Consider the following 15,672-nt stretch of genomic DNA (forward strand, 5'->3'; position numbering starts at 1 on the left):
AGTATCTCTTTTGTCTTTTTATGATGTTCTCAACAAAGCAAAGCAACATATGAATTTTAGTCACAAGGGATGACCTAGCGACTGAGAAACTGTTGTGGTGAAATTGAGAATCGAGGTTGGAATCCCAATAGAGGAATAACTGAAAAAGTGTAGAAATTCCTTGCAGTTTCCTAAAGCTTAGTGAACAGAGTTACTCGATATTTCTATCGCTAGGTACCAACAAAGAAATAACTCAAAAAGTGCATAAACTCATTGCATCTGCCTAAGCTTAGTGGGCGTTACTCGATATTTTTCAATTTTCCTGATGAACAATTGAGGTTTGGATAGCTAACTATCAGGAGATTCTTTGACTATCAATTAAAAATGAGTCTTTTCTCGACTAAAAGAATCTCTTTTAGTTTTTAGCTATATAGGTACGTCTTTTTGAAAATGTTCATTAAAGAAAGATAGGGAAGATATATCATATAAGACCTTCTTATATTGTGATTTAGTTAATTATATATAATGTATTATACCCGTGCACACTCACGCACAAATATTCATACCCTGCCTCAGAAGAGATAGTTTCTTCCTACGGGTAGTTGCATGCATCTCCAATGGCAATAGAAAAATATCTACCACAAAATAAGGTGAGTTGAACTTTACATAAAATACTTTCATTTACTTTGAAAGTAGAGTACAATTACAACATAAAAAGAGTCACATAAAACAAGTTGATGGTTGGCTAATGCATCATAGTTTATTTTTACTCTATTTACAATTTTGTATTGTTCCTATGACCTTATTTACTTCAAAGCTCTGATTTTATTTTAAATTTTGTAAAGCTCTGAACTTTCTTATACTGAAATTTCTATGCAAGCACCTCGAGATATACGTTACTAAAAATAGTTTTAATCTTAGTTACATCTTTTTGTTCTTTTTATTCATATCGTTAGTGTACATTGTTGTCGTTACATTTGCTTTCTGATGATCCACTTTATTCAATACACATATATAACATGTGTCGTGCCTTTTATTACTCGTACATTTCCTTAGAATCTACTTCACGTTAATTTCACTGCCATGGCTCTTGGAGTTCGCTAACGTCTCTTGTTGTCAACGTGAGTTCTCTACTATATTTTCTCTGTCAACATTCACTTTGCTAGCTCTATTTTAGTTCTTCTATATTAACGGAATTCATACTATTATACGCTTTGTGGATGCATGTTTCTAACTTATACTCTCTATTTTCTTTTACCCCAAAATTGAAACATTATATTGCTACAAACTATTTGTATTTTGTTCTTATCATTACTTAACTTAATATAAAAAGATTAACTCAAAGTATTAAATTTAATTTGGGTATAGTAGAAATCCTATACAAGTTTCTAACTTTTAGTTATCAACTGTCATATTTTTGACACAAATGAGCTCTAAGATTGTAGGTATGGTGAAAATATGTATGTTTTGAAATAAAAATAAATGACTAGCCATCACTTAATGACTTAATAGGGAAACAATTTTGAAAACTGCACAACTTCAGCAATTCTTCTTATTCTTCTTCCTTCTTAGTTGAAATTCCTATATTGATTTTTTAAATTGAAGAAACACAATTCACATATTACAATTTTCACGTGTCTTATTTTCTTTTAATAATAAAGGGAAAGCGACTATAGCTTACATAATATAACGTGTCATAAAATGATATTAATTAATAATTTTAGAATCTACTAGGAAAAATGCACTGAAGCAGGTAAGTACAATACCATTAAAGCTTAAGATAAATCGAAAAATTCAAAAGTACCCTTAGGCTAGGAAGCAGGCATGTTGTCCAACAGTATATAGAAAAATACACCTTAAAATCTATTCAAAAAGGTTCTTTATATTCTTTCTTTGTTATAACTCCTAATTCTTTGGTAACAGACCCCTTTGATAGTTCGATAGTTATCCCCCGTCTAGCTCAATTATTCGAATTTATGGCTATTGTGATTGGGAGTTGAAATGAATGGAATAAAATCAGAAATTACATGTAGTTGTCATACTTTGTACTTTGCTATTGCCATTGGCATTTTTCTTAATTTCATATAGTTTTTTCCTTGTGTTAGTTTTGAAATGTAATTTGTTTTGTTTCAATTTCGGCTACCGGATATTAATTATTAGCCATCTCTGTTTCCTTCTAATGGGTTATGTTTTCTTTTCAAGAATCAAATATTGAGAAAACTGAGCAAGCATTGAAATGAAAGAGTAAGGTGATTGCGGACAAAGAGAACATAATATTCAAAAAGTTATAGAAGATCAAGTCATTGTTAACTGCTCAAATTTGCAAGTTTGTATGCTATTTTAGTTTCATGAAAATTCTTAATATTGTCTATGTAAGTCGTAGCCTCTTTAGTCATTTTGTTTTGTATGGATAAAGGGAAAACTAGCTAGAGTCTGAAGAGCAAGTTGAGAAGGCTCGGTGCACAAGCTGATCAGCTTGAAAAGAAAGTTGAGAAAGTAAAAATGGAAGTTGAAATGAAGATAAGGATAAAAGAGACTTCAATGGCATAAGGTGGAACCCAGAAAAGGGTATTTGAGTTAAATTTGAAGGTTAACAAGGTGAGCGTTTGATATGCTTTAATTATTTTCTTTTATTAAAATAGTAAGTATCTCATTTGCTTTCTTTTCTCTTTTCTTTGTAATTGTGTTATTTTACATTAGTTATTTTAGCCGATAGAATTTCTCTACAACATATTCCACAATAATAACTAAATATTTCACTTTGAACGTAAATATATTTTTCATTTTTTTCTGCAGGTACTTATTTTCAAGCTCTGTTGACAAGATGCAGCACTACGTAAATAGTGCAGGATGTAATAACATGGCGACAAACAACATATTGTGCATTTAACCCGCAAACAATTCCTAACCATGTATAATTATGTTTTTGTATGTATACATTCTGCTTGCAAAAACCTTTTAATGTTGGGCCCGTGCTTGCACGAGCTATCCCTGCCTAGTAAATATATATATATATATATATATGTATATATATATATATATATATATAGAGAGAGAGAGAGAGAGAGAGAGATTCATTAGAAATCTAGAATATGACTCATATTAAACCATCTAAGTCGAATACAACATCTTGGGTTCAACTCATACTTCATAAAGACCTTATATAGGCGTATACAAAATTAACAAAGAAAGAGAATGAACTAGATCGTCTTTAAGACTAAATAATATCAAATAGCAATATAGTGGCATCGTCCTCGAGAGGTGAGGACCTACCGAACAATTAGGAAATATCCAAGTAGTCTTCAATGGCCTTCAACTTGGCTCAACGGCCGGATCCTGCAATTTGTAGTATACATAAACATGGGGTTAATACACACTTGTACTAAGTATGAGTATATGCACATAAAACAATTGAAATCATGCTAAAGGGGACATATATTCTAAAACATGCTAAATTACTTTGAAAAGCCTTATGAACAATCAAGAACCCATATAAATACTCACATAAGCCATAAGTCAAACCCATGTACAACACAAGACCAACATCAAAAAGTTATAGACAAGTCAACATATACAAGAGTTTATAACATCATAATATAGGTAAAACCCTTACTCATAACCCACCATTTGGCCTACAAGTGCAATGACCAAGCAAAGCCCATAACCTTACTCAATCAGGTAAACCAAACAAAGGATCACAAATAATGTCTAACTTAACATACCATAACATCAATAATAACGATCATCATGTTTAGCAATATAGACCACTAGCATGTTCATAATGAAACTAACATCATATAGGATCATCAACATCTATAGTCAACATAAGCATAACATTTACTTTATAAGATCATTATATCGAACATCCTTCTAGGACTTCCCTCAAATCCATTTAGTTCAATGCCTAGGTAGAGTCTCATACCCCTACCTAGACTAAGCCAACCTCTCAAGTCACCCTGTCTAGAGTTCACATCATTACTTCATTTTACTTTCGGAAACATTTGCCTTAACCGACATAGACCACAAGAGCTAAGTGTGGAATCCGGTGTTGTAAAACCTTACTTCGAAGGAAGGTGGTCTACTGGCCAAAGTAGAACCAAACATAACCGTAGCTTTCTAGGTAGATCCACTAGCTAGTCTTCCTATGGTGGGAACATAGTTCTAGAACTAGGAGATATGTATGAACCCTCTACATGCCTACGACATTGGAGCATCATCTCATGGGAATCCACTGGGTGATTGTCCCTCATAGGAGAGTCAACACCTCATATGGAACTATAGGGTAAATTTTCCTCTATGGGAAGTCAATATCTCCCATTGTCAAGTTCACTCGGTGCTAAGCTGAGTCCCTTTTGAAATGTCTTTATTTATTAATCATCACTTACTTTAGGTCATAGGGTCTAATACCTTGTATAGTCATTGTCATTAGCTCATTAGGAATTGCATGAGAATATCCTTTCATGGCAACCCTCATATGTGAGATTAGCATATCATCATCATTATTTCATAACAAGGCACATAGGCAAGTCATCACCAACCTTATATCATTTCATCTTAATCAAAATCTCACAATAACATAGTCAAGACATTTAAATTCAACATCATACCAACACCTATGTAGGCTATTCACAAGGTATACTTCAATTGAACTACATCACCAAACACAAGCCATCATACTTGAAGTAAACGTTAGGATCATGAAGACTTACCAAATATCCTTCAAAAGTCATCATCATGGTCTTACCATCAACAAAACAATTACATCTAATTCTAGGTGTAGTAAAATCAATAAATAATAATTAACACAAGAACTAGGTCAATTGCATCATCACTATCCCAATTGATATCAATTCATAACCTAGGGTTAAGGGAAATAGGGTTCATCATGAATTCATCAAGAATTAGATCTAATATCAACCATACATTACCCTAGTAAATCCATACATGAATTAGAATAGATAAAACAACTCTGACAATCAATTCATTCTTCAATTCCCATCAATTCATGAACCAGATCCAAGATTTGGGAAATTGGGGAAGTGAACATAATCAACATGAAATTGCATCAATTCAAATAAATTAATCAACAATCTATACTCAATTAGTCATAGTAAATCACAATTTATCATCAATTTAAAGTTTAGAAGAAAAACCATTAGAATTGGAAAACCCCATGGAATTGCGTAATTTAGAAATCAAACTTGAGAGGACCTCTAGGGGAAAGGAATTCCAAGAGTGAATAACCCATACCTTAATGAAGATTAATCCACGAAATTGAAGTGAAACCCTAGAGAAATTTGACCTTCTTCTTCAAGCTTTGTTCCTTCTTCAATGAAGGAATTGGGGAGAGAGAAAGTAAAGAGAGGTGTGAGCTTTTGTGTTTTTTTTGACCTTTCCCACTCCGTTTAAACCCTAAGTTACATCGTTTTGATCCTAAATCATCAGATTTTAGTCAGTTTAAGCCTAGAAACATAATTAAAACATATCCAAGTCAAATCATTAAATCAAAACTTAAAAAATTGGAAGTAAGAGAGGAGAAAAAAGCTCAAGAACCCTAGTTCAAGAACGCCACAAGCTCCAGCAGTTCCAGCCCCGAAACTTAAGTATTTTTCCTTGGATTTCATCACCAGTTATGTGGTATTTCACTAGTGGGTTCCTTAAACCCATTGGGTCCTTAGTTTCAGTCAGTTCTTGATTATCTTATCATGATTAAACCTTGGGTTTCTAGAACGTTAATATAACTTCATGAATTTATTAAATATATGTTCAAAATCAGATTATCATGTTATTACTCAGCTTATCGCATGAATTTTAGAACTCTAGCTTTGTATTTCTTTAGTTCTTGAATTACACATGCTAGGTCATATATTTCAGACACTTCAGATATACATGCCTCAGTTATAAATGCATAATTACCAGATTAATTGTTGCATTCTTAGTTTGCATGTTCAGTTTCGAGCTATCTAGTATTTACAGAAATTCAGATATAATCAGTTAATTTACAGAATTCATTGGAAGTAGCATAATACCGAGTTGGACTAGGGTTTAGCGTACCCAATAGTCCAAGAACTACTAGCCAAGTAAGTTGTAAGTCCCCTCTGTGGGCAATCAGTTTAGTGATCACGCCAGCATGCATTTATACCTTTGGCAGGGTATATTGGGTCCTCTCGATGGGGCGTATACATCGGACTCCACATTAAGCTCATGTGGTTTTACTATCGGTTATTAGTAGCTCCCACAGTTCAGTCAGAGACTCTATGCATTGACCATTTATCAGCATATTCAGTGTTCAGTTTCAGCATGTTATAAATTGGTCATTGCATCCAGTTAGCTCAGAAATCAGCACATCACGTTCAGATTATTATACTTGTTTTTGTGCTTGTTCAGTTATGTTTTATTTCAGTTGTACTCTATCTTACATGCTCAGTACCTTTCAAGTACTGACGCATACGTGCGCTACATCTTCTCGTGATGTAGGTTCAGGTTCTCAGCATCCAGATCATGCATAGATCGATTTCCCAATCTCCAGTTCAGAGATTTAGTGGTGAGTCCTCGTTCTCCGAGGACAACAGTCATGAGTTTCATTTCATTCTTTAGTCATTTAGTTTCAGTTTTTGCTAGATTTTGCTGGGGCTTTTCCCAGTATTTCTAGTCTAGTTTAGAGGTTATTTTCTGACATAGTTAGATTCAGCTTAGTATTGAGTTAATATTTCTTTTGTATTAAACTCATTGTTTTCAAATATCTCAGTTATAGAATATGGGTATTCCCCATCTTTACATTTTAAGTATGATTTAGCTTCCGCAAGAATTTATTATCTTTAGTATGCTCATGATCATGCCAGCACGGTTAGCTTGGGATCACTTGTGGTCCTAGGTTCCGTGTCCGTGTCTCAGGGGTAGCTCGGGGCGTGACACCACTGAATCTTGACTTTCGCAGGCTGCGTTGGCAGCCCTCCCACCCATGTTGGGGTCCTCCTTTATGATCGTTCGGGTGGTCCTTGGGCATCGTTATTGGACGTTTAGACTCTCTATACTACACTCTACCCAACAAAAGTATTTTTACAAGTTTTAGACTTCATTTGACCCTCCGAAACCATACCCAAGTATAGCGACGTCAACTAGTTCAATTAGGCTAGTTTCCAGACGTCGTAGATGTCCTTTGACATCTCGGCTCTAAAACTTCTCAGATGACTTCTAAATATTATTTTAGGTCATAAAACAGTATCTAAACCTTTAGACACTCATGTTAGGCTCTATATTAGGTCTTGACTTTTTGGAGTGTTTCATTATATCCCTCCCCTTTAGGAACATTCGTCCCCAAATGACACTTAAACTTTTGAAAAAGGGAAAGGATAAAATCAAGACTAGAAGCCCAACCAACAATATACAACCTCATCATTAGTTAAAACTCAAATAAACATAACAATATGGCATTTACACAATGACTCAAAACATCAATATTAACACATAAGCCTCAAAGTCACAACATGAGGAATTTCCATCCTATAGTAACAACATGAGCTCAACATATCATTAAAGAGTCAATTATGCCAAAGTTCCTTTCTCAATGTATCAACATGCTCACTATAACATCATAAAGGCAACAATATACCAAATACACAAATAAGTGCAATTCAAGCAAAAGAACATTTTTCCATGATAAATCATTTTAACGGAAATCTTTTTACCGTAAATATGCACATCATTGCAAACAAGTCAAAGTCACATTAACTCATTATTTGATTATTAATAGTAATAACTAACCTTAATTAGAAAAGAGATGAGGATAACGAAACTTCGTGTTGGCGTCGGCCTCCCATGTCGCCCCTTAAACTAGGTAGTTTCTCCAAAGAACTTTCATGGAGGCCATTTCTTTGTTCCTCAACTTCTTCACTTGTTGATCAAGAATTTAAACCGGAACCTCTTCATATGAGAGATTCTAATCCATCCCAAGACCTTCAATAGGAAGAATGGACTCGGGATCGCCAATGCACTTCATAAGCATGGATACATGGAAAACCGGGTGAACCGAAGATAGCTCACTAGGTAATCTCAACTCGTAAGCAACCTTGCCCACACTTTACAAAATTTTATACGGACCCACATAACGAGGACTCAACTTCCCTTTCTTTCCAAACCTCATCACCCTTTTTATGGGTGAAATTTTCAAGTACACCTTCTTCAAATTCTAGCTCTCTTTTCCTATTGTCGGCATAAGACTTTTTCCGGCTATATGCTGTTTTCAATCGTTCCCTTATCAAAAGAACACTCTTCAAATCATCATAAACCAAGTTAGAACCAAAAAGTGAAAATTCACCAACTTCGAACCACCCTACCGGCGATCTACATCTCCTACCATACAAAGCTTCAAAAGGAGCCATGGATATGGAAGAATGGTAACTATTGTTATAAGAGAACTCCACCAAAGGCAAGTGATCATACCAACTTCCCTTGAAGTCGATGACAAGCTCTAAGCATATCATTAAGAGTTTGAATAGTACGCTCCTCTTGACCATCCGTTTGGGGATGAAAAGCGGTGCTCAACTTTACTCTTGTACTCAATCCTTTTTGAAACGATCTCCAAAGCCTAGATGTGAATTGTGTGCCCCTATCCAATATGATGGATAACGGAATACCATGAAGACTCACAATCTCATCTATGTATATCTTTGCATAATCCTCCGCCGAGTAAGTGGACTTAACGGGAATAAAGTGAGCGAATTTGGTCAATCTATCCACTACTACCCATATTGAGTCATGTTGCCTTCGAGTCTTTGGAAACCCCACTCTAAAGTCCATGTTACTGTCTTCCCACTTCCAAGTAGGAATTTGGATCTCTTGAAGTAAACCACTCGGCTTTAAGTGTTCGGCTTTTACTTGTTGGCAATTTGGACACTTTGCAACAAAATCCACTATGTCCTTTTTCAAGCCATCCTACCAAAACAATTCTCTAAGGTCATGATACATCTTAGTAGAACCCGGATGAATCGAATAACGGGACCCATGAGCTTCCTCAAGAATCCGGTCTCTCAAATCATCAACATTGGGTACACACAACCTATCTTAATACCTCAAAACACCATCCCTTCCTAAGGAGAATGACTCATTAAGCTTACCAAGAACCGATTCTTTCAATTCCATCAATGCCAAGTCAAGGTGTTTCTTACACGTCATCTCAACCACCAAAGACGATTCGAAGTTATGGTGGACCACAAAGCCACCATTAGGGGAATCTTCCAACCTTACACTCAAACGAGCCAACCTATGAACATCTTTCACTAGATCTTTCTTGGCTTCTTCTACATGAGATACACTACCCATAGTCATACGACTTAGAGCATTCGCCACCACATTGGTCTTGCCGGGGTGGTAGAGAACATTCATATCATAGTCTTTCAACAACTCCAACTATCTCCATTTATGGAGATTTAACTTCTTTTATGTAAACACATATTGGAGACTTTTATGGTCCGTATACACATCCACATGGACCCATAAAGATAATGTATAGAAATCTTCAAAGCAAACACTACCACCGCCAACTCAAGGTCATTAGTTGGGTAATTTCTCTCATGAATCTTAAGTTGCCTAGAGGCATAGGTAATAACCTTCCCATGTTGAATAAGAACACATCCTAACCCGACTTGAGATGCATCACAATATATGACGAAACCCTCATTTTCCTCCGTTAAGCTCAACACTGGATCATAGGTAAGCCTATCTTTCAACAATTGAAAGCTTTTCTCACACGCCTCCGACCATTCAAACTTCACATTCTTTTGGGTCAAGGTAGTCAAAGGAGATGAAGTCGGTGCAAACCCATCAACAAACTGTCTATAATAACCCACAAGACCCAAGAAACTCCAAATGTTGGTTGGGGTTAATGGTCTAGGCCAATTCTTCACCACTTCGGTTTTTCTCGAATCGACCTCTACACCCTCACTAGAGATGATATGCCCAACAAACGCCACTGACCTCAACCAAAACTCACATTTGCTATACTTGGAATATAATTGATGTTCCTTTAGGACTTGCAAAATCACTCTTAAATGGTCTACATGCTCACCCTCATTCTCCGAATATACTAAGATGTCGTCAATGAACACAATGACAACTGAATCTAGGTAACTTTTAAACACCCTAGTCATAAGGTCTATAAATGCCACTAGGACATTTGTCAACCCAAATGACATCATTCTAAACTCATAGTGACCATATCTTATTCATAAGATCAATTTGGGAATATCCTCATTTCTCACCCTAAGTTGGTGATATCCCGATCTCAAATCGATCTTTGAAAAGTATCTTGCCCATTGGAGTTGATCAATTAAGTCATAAATCCGAGGGAGAGGATACTTATTCTTACATATTCTAAGGGACCACTCCGTGATTTTACAAACAAAATTGGAACGCCCCATGGGGAAATACTAGGTTGTATGAAACCCTTTTCTAGTAAATCCTTGAATTAAGCCTTCAACTCTTTCAATTCGGCCGGAGTAATCCGATAAGGAGAAATTGCAATGAGATGTGTATTCGGTAGCAAGTCAATACCAAAATTAATTTCCCGTTTGGGAGGGATTCCGGGAAGATCATTAGGAAAGACCTTCGGAAATTCCCTCACTACGGGGACAATCTCAATAGGAGGAATCTCGGAGTCTAAACGTTTGACTCTTACAATATGGTATAAGCACCCTTTAGAGATCATTTTGCAAGCTTTCAAACAAGAAATGATTTGACTTCTAGGAATAGAATTTCCCCCCTTCCACTCTAACATCGGTTCATTTGGAAAGTTAAACTTCACCACCCTTGTTCTACAATCTATAGAGGCAAAGCAAGCATGCAACCAATCCATACCCAATATAACATCGAAATCGACAATATAATGTTCAACTAGTTCAACATAAGTAATTTTATTGGGTAACATTAAAGGACAATTCCTATATACCCTCTTTGCGACCACCGAGTCACCCACCGGGGTAGACACCATAAAAGGTTCATTCAAAATATCGGGGAAAATATCAAACTTACTAGCTACCAAAGGAGTAGCAAAAGATACGGTAGCACTCGGATCAAGTAAAGCATATACATCAATAGAAAAGACTTGTAACATACCGGTCACAACGTCGGGAGAACTCTCTTGTTTACCCCTAGAACGGAAAGCATAGAAGCGATTCTTCTTTGGAGGATCAACATTTGAACAACTTGCTTGTCCAGTCCCCTTGTGTTGCCTCTTCAAATTAGGGCAATCTCTCACCTTGTTACCCCTTTTTCCACAACCAAAGCAATTTCCCGTTCCCACTAAGCACTCGCCCATATGACCATTACCACACTTGGTACACCTAGGCTTCTCACTAGGTGAGTCTCCAATCCTTCCCTTTTGGGATTTAGGTTTAGGCACCTTATCATCACTAGCCTTAGGGAACCTAGAAAGAACTTGATTAAAGAACCTCTTCTTGAACTTAAGCTTGTCTTGAATGTCAAGCCTACCCTTTGAAGAACCACTATCAAAAGACCTTGCCCTATTGGCATCTGTACTCTTTCTCTTAGCCCTTGTTTCTTCCACTTGTTGAGCATGAACCATTAGACGAGAAATGTTCATATTATCATGTAGCATAGCCGAACGACATTCTTCTTTCAAGTCATCCGACACTCCCATCACAAAGCGGCTCATTTCATCTCTAGGATCGAAAACCAAAGAAGAAGTATACTTTGAAAATTTAGTAAATTTCAAAGAGTAGTCAAGCACACTCATACCTCCTTGATGACGTTGATGAATTCTTCCACCTTATATTCTCTCTTTTCCCTAGGAAAGAACCTATCAAGATTCTTGAAAATCTACCATGTCACCGGACCATCCCTCAAAGGCCTATTGTCTCTCCATTGGACGTAGCAAGTTTGGGCCACGTCCTTGAGTTTGTAAGTGGCTAACTCGATCTTCTCACTAGTAGTCAACCCCATAGCATAGAGCATCTTGTAGGTTTCATCAATGAATTCTTGGGGTCTTCCTCAACTTTGGACCCATAGAAAGTAGGGGGATTCATCCTTGTGAAATCCCTCAAGCGAGCGGCCATGGTGCTAACTTGTTGGTTTCCTCGGGGTACCACTTTCTTATTTGCTTGGGCCGTCATAGCTTGATCTTGAGTAGTGACGGCTTTTGCTTGGGCGGTAATGGCTTGGGCCATTTGGAGAAAGGCAACCCTTATGTCACCATTCGTCATGGCCGGAGGATTGGCAGGAGCTTGATCATCGTTAGCAACTTCCTCAAGAGGAGGAACTTGATTGCCACGGGGTGGAACTCCCGCATTAGCAATCTCTTCATCAAGTCTTTATGCAGCATTTCTTTGAGTATTCATACCTATAACCACAACACAAGGTTTAGGTGAAAGCACACATAGAGTAGACTCTAGAGGCAAGACTTTGGATTTCCAAGAAAAAAGAGAATTTCCTAAGCATCATATAGTTTCCTATTCATAAGTGTGGCGCGCTTCATAATTATGAATAGGAATCTACATACACGTTATTTAATGAGACATCATCCTAAAGATATTCAACCTCATGCTCTGATACCAAGTTTGTTACATCCGGGGAGCACCCCTGAGACGTAACCGGTGTCGTTATCCTCTTTGAGGACTAAAACTAGCCAGTTAGCTTACATCATTACATCTCATAGGTTAAATTGCGAAAAATTTAAAGCTTTTCGTTGNATATATATATATATATATCAATAGAGATTCATAAGAAGTCCAGAATACGTTTCATATTAAACCATCTAAGTCGAATACAACATCTTGGGTTCAACTCATAATTCATTACAATAAAGCCCTTATATAGGCATATACAAAGTTAACAAAGAAAGAGAATGAACTAAATCGTCTTTAAGACTAAACAATTCCAAATAGCAAGAGAGTGGCATCGTCCTCGAGAGGTGACGACCTACCGAACATTTGGGAAATATCCAAGTAGTCTTCAATGGCCTTCAACTAAGCTCAACGGCCGGATCCTACAATTTGTAGTAAACATAAACATGGGGTTAGTACACACTTGTACTAAGTATGAGTATATGCACATAAAACAATTGAAATCATGCTAAACGGGACATTTATTCAAAACCATGCTAAATTACTTTGAAAAGCCTTATGCACAACCATATAAGCCAATACTCACATAAGCCATAAGTCAAACCCATGTACAACACAAGACCAACATCAACAAGTTATAGTCAAGTCAACATATACAAGAGTTCATAACATCATAATATAGGTAAGACCCTTACTCATAACCCACCATTTGGCCTACAAGTGCAATGACCAAGCAAAGCCCCATAACCTTACTCAATCAGGTAAACCAAACAAATGATCAGAAATAATGTCTAACTCAACATACCATAACATCAATAATAACCATCATCATATTTAGCAATATAAACCACTAGCATGTTCATAATGAAACTAACATTATATAGGATCATCAACATCTATAGTCAACATAAGCATAGCATTTACTTTATAAGATCATTATATCATAAGAACATCCTTCTAGGTTTTCCCTCAAAGCCAACTGGTGCAATGCCTAGTTAGAGTCCCATACCCCTACCTAGACTAAGCCAACCTCTCAAGTCACCCTATCTAGAGTTCACATCATTACTTCATTTTACTTTCGGGAACATTTGCCTTAACCGACATAGACCACATGAGCTAATTGTGGAATCCGGTGTTGTAAAACCTTACACCGAAGGAAGGTGGTCTACCGGCCAAAGTAGAAACAAACATAAACGTATCTTTCTAGGTGGATTCACTAGCTAGTCTTCCTATGGTGGCAACATAGTTCTAGAACTAGGAGATGTATGAACTTTCTGCATGCCTACGACATTGGAGCCTCATCTCATCGGAATCCATTGAGTGTCCCTCATAGAGGATTCAACACCTCATATGGAACTATAAGGTAAATCTTCCTCGATGGGAAGTCAACACCTCCCATTGTCAAGTTCACTCTATGCTAAGTTAAGTCCCTTTTGAAATGTCTTTCGTTATAAATCATCACTTAGTTTAGGTCATAGGGCCTAATCCCATGTATAGTCATTGTCATTAGCTCATTAGGAATAGAATGAAAATGTCCTTTCATGGTAACCCTCATATGTGAGATTAGCATATAATCATCATCATTTCATAACAATACACATAGGCAATCAAAATCTCACAATCACATAGTTAAGACATTTCAATTCAACATCATACCAACACCTATGTAGGCTATTCACAAGGTATACTTCAATTGAACTACATCACCAATCACAAACCATCATACTTGAAGTAAAGGTTAGGATCATGAATACTTAACAAATCTCCTTAAAAAGCCATCATCATGGTCTTACCATCAACAAGCCAATTACATCCAATATTAGGTGTAGTAATATCAGTCAATAGTAATTAACACAAGAACTAGGCCAATTGCATCATCATTACCCAAATTAATATCAATTCATAACCTAGGTTAGGGGAAATAGGGTTCATCAAGAATTAGATTCAATCACAACCATAGATTATCCTAGTCAATCCATATGTATTAGAATAGATAAAAACAAGTCTAATAATCAATTCATTCTTCAATTCCCATCAATTCATGACCAAGATCTAAAATTTGGGAAATTGGGGAAGGGAACATGATCAACATGAAATTGCATCAATTAAAATCAATTAATCAACAATCTATACTCAATTAGTCATATGAAAACATAATTTATCATCAATTTGAAGTTAAAAAGAAATCCCATTAGAATTGGAAAACCCCATAAGTTGGGTAATTTAGATTTCAACTTTGAGAGAACCTGTTGGGGAAAGGAATCCCAAGAGTGAAGAACACATACCTTAATAAAGATTAATCCAAGAAATTGATGTTAAACCCTAGAGAAATTGACCTTCTTCTTCAAATTTTGTTCCTTCTTCAATGGAACCGCGGAGAGAGAAAGTAGAGAGAAGTGAGCGATTTTGAGTTTTGTTTTGGGAATCGGGTTTGGGTGAGTGAAAAATGACTTCAAAATGATCCTTAGGATATATATAATCACCCCCTAAATTATCCAAAATACCCCTTACTTAAATTTGGTCTTTTTGTGAAGTCTAAATGTCAAAAATACGATTTTATCGAATCTGAGAAGTGGCTCCGCGTCGCGGGGCCAACACACATTTTATTTTCAAAATAAATTTTGGGACAGTGAGGTCCGTGTGGGCTGCGCTTCGTGCAGCAGCCCACTGATTCTTGACTTTCGCAAGCTGCTTTGGCAGCCTGTCCACCCATGTTGGGGTCCTCCTCCATGACCCTTCGAGTGGTCATTGGGCATCGTTATTGGACGTTTAGACTCTCTATACTACATTGTACCTAATAAAAGTCTTTTTACAATTTTTAGACTTCATTTGACCCTCCAAAACCATGCCCAAATATCGCGACGTCAACTAGTTCAATTAGACTAGTTTCCGGACGTCATAGACGTCCTTTGACGTCTCGACTCTAAAATTTCTCGGATGACTTCTAAGCATTATTTTAGGTCATAAAACAGTATCTAAACCCTTGGATACTCATGTTAGGCTCTAGATTAGGTCTTGACTTTTCAAAGTGTTACACAACGCCACTGAGCTACGCCTTTGGTGTATGTTCAGGGGGTTCAATATATATATATATATATATATATATATATATATA

The sequence above is a fragment of the Solanum pennellii genome, chromosome 8, assembly GCF_001406875.1.
Source record: "Solanum pennellii chromosome 8, SPENNV200".
NCBI lineage: Eukaryota > Viridiplantae > Streptophyta > Magnoliopsida > Solanales > Solanaceae > Solanum > Solanum pennellii.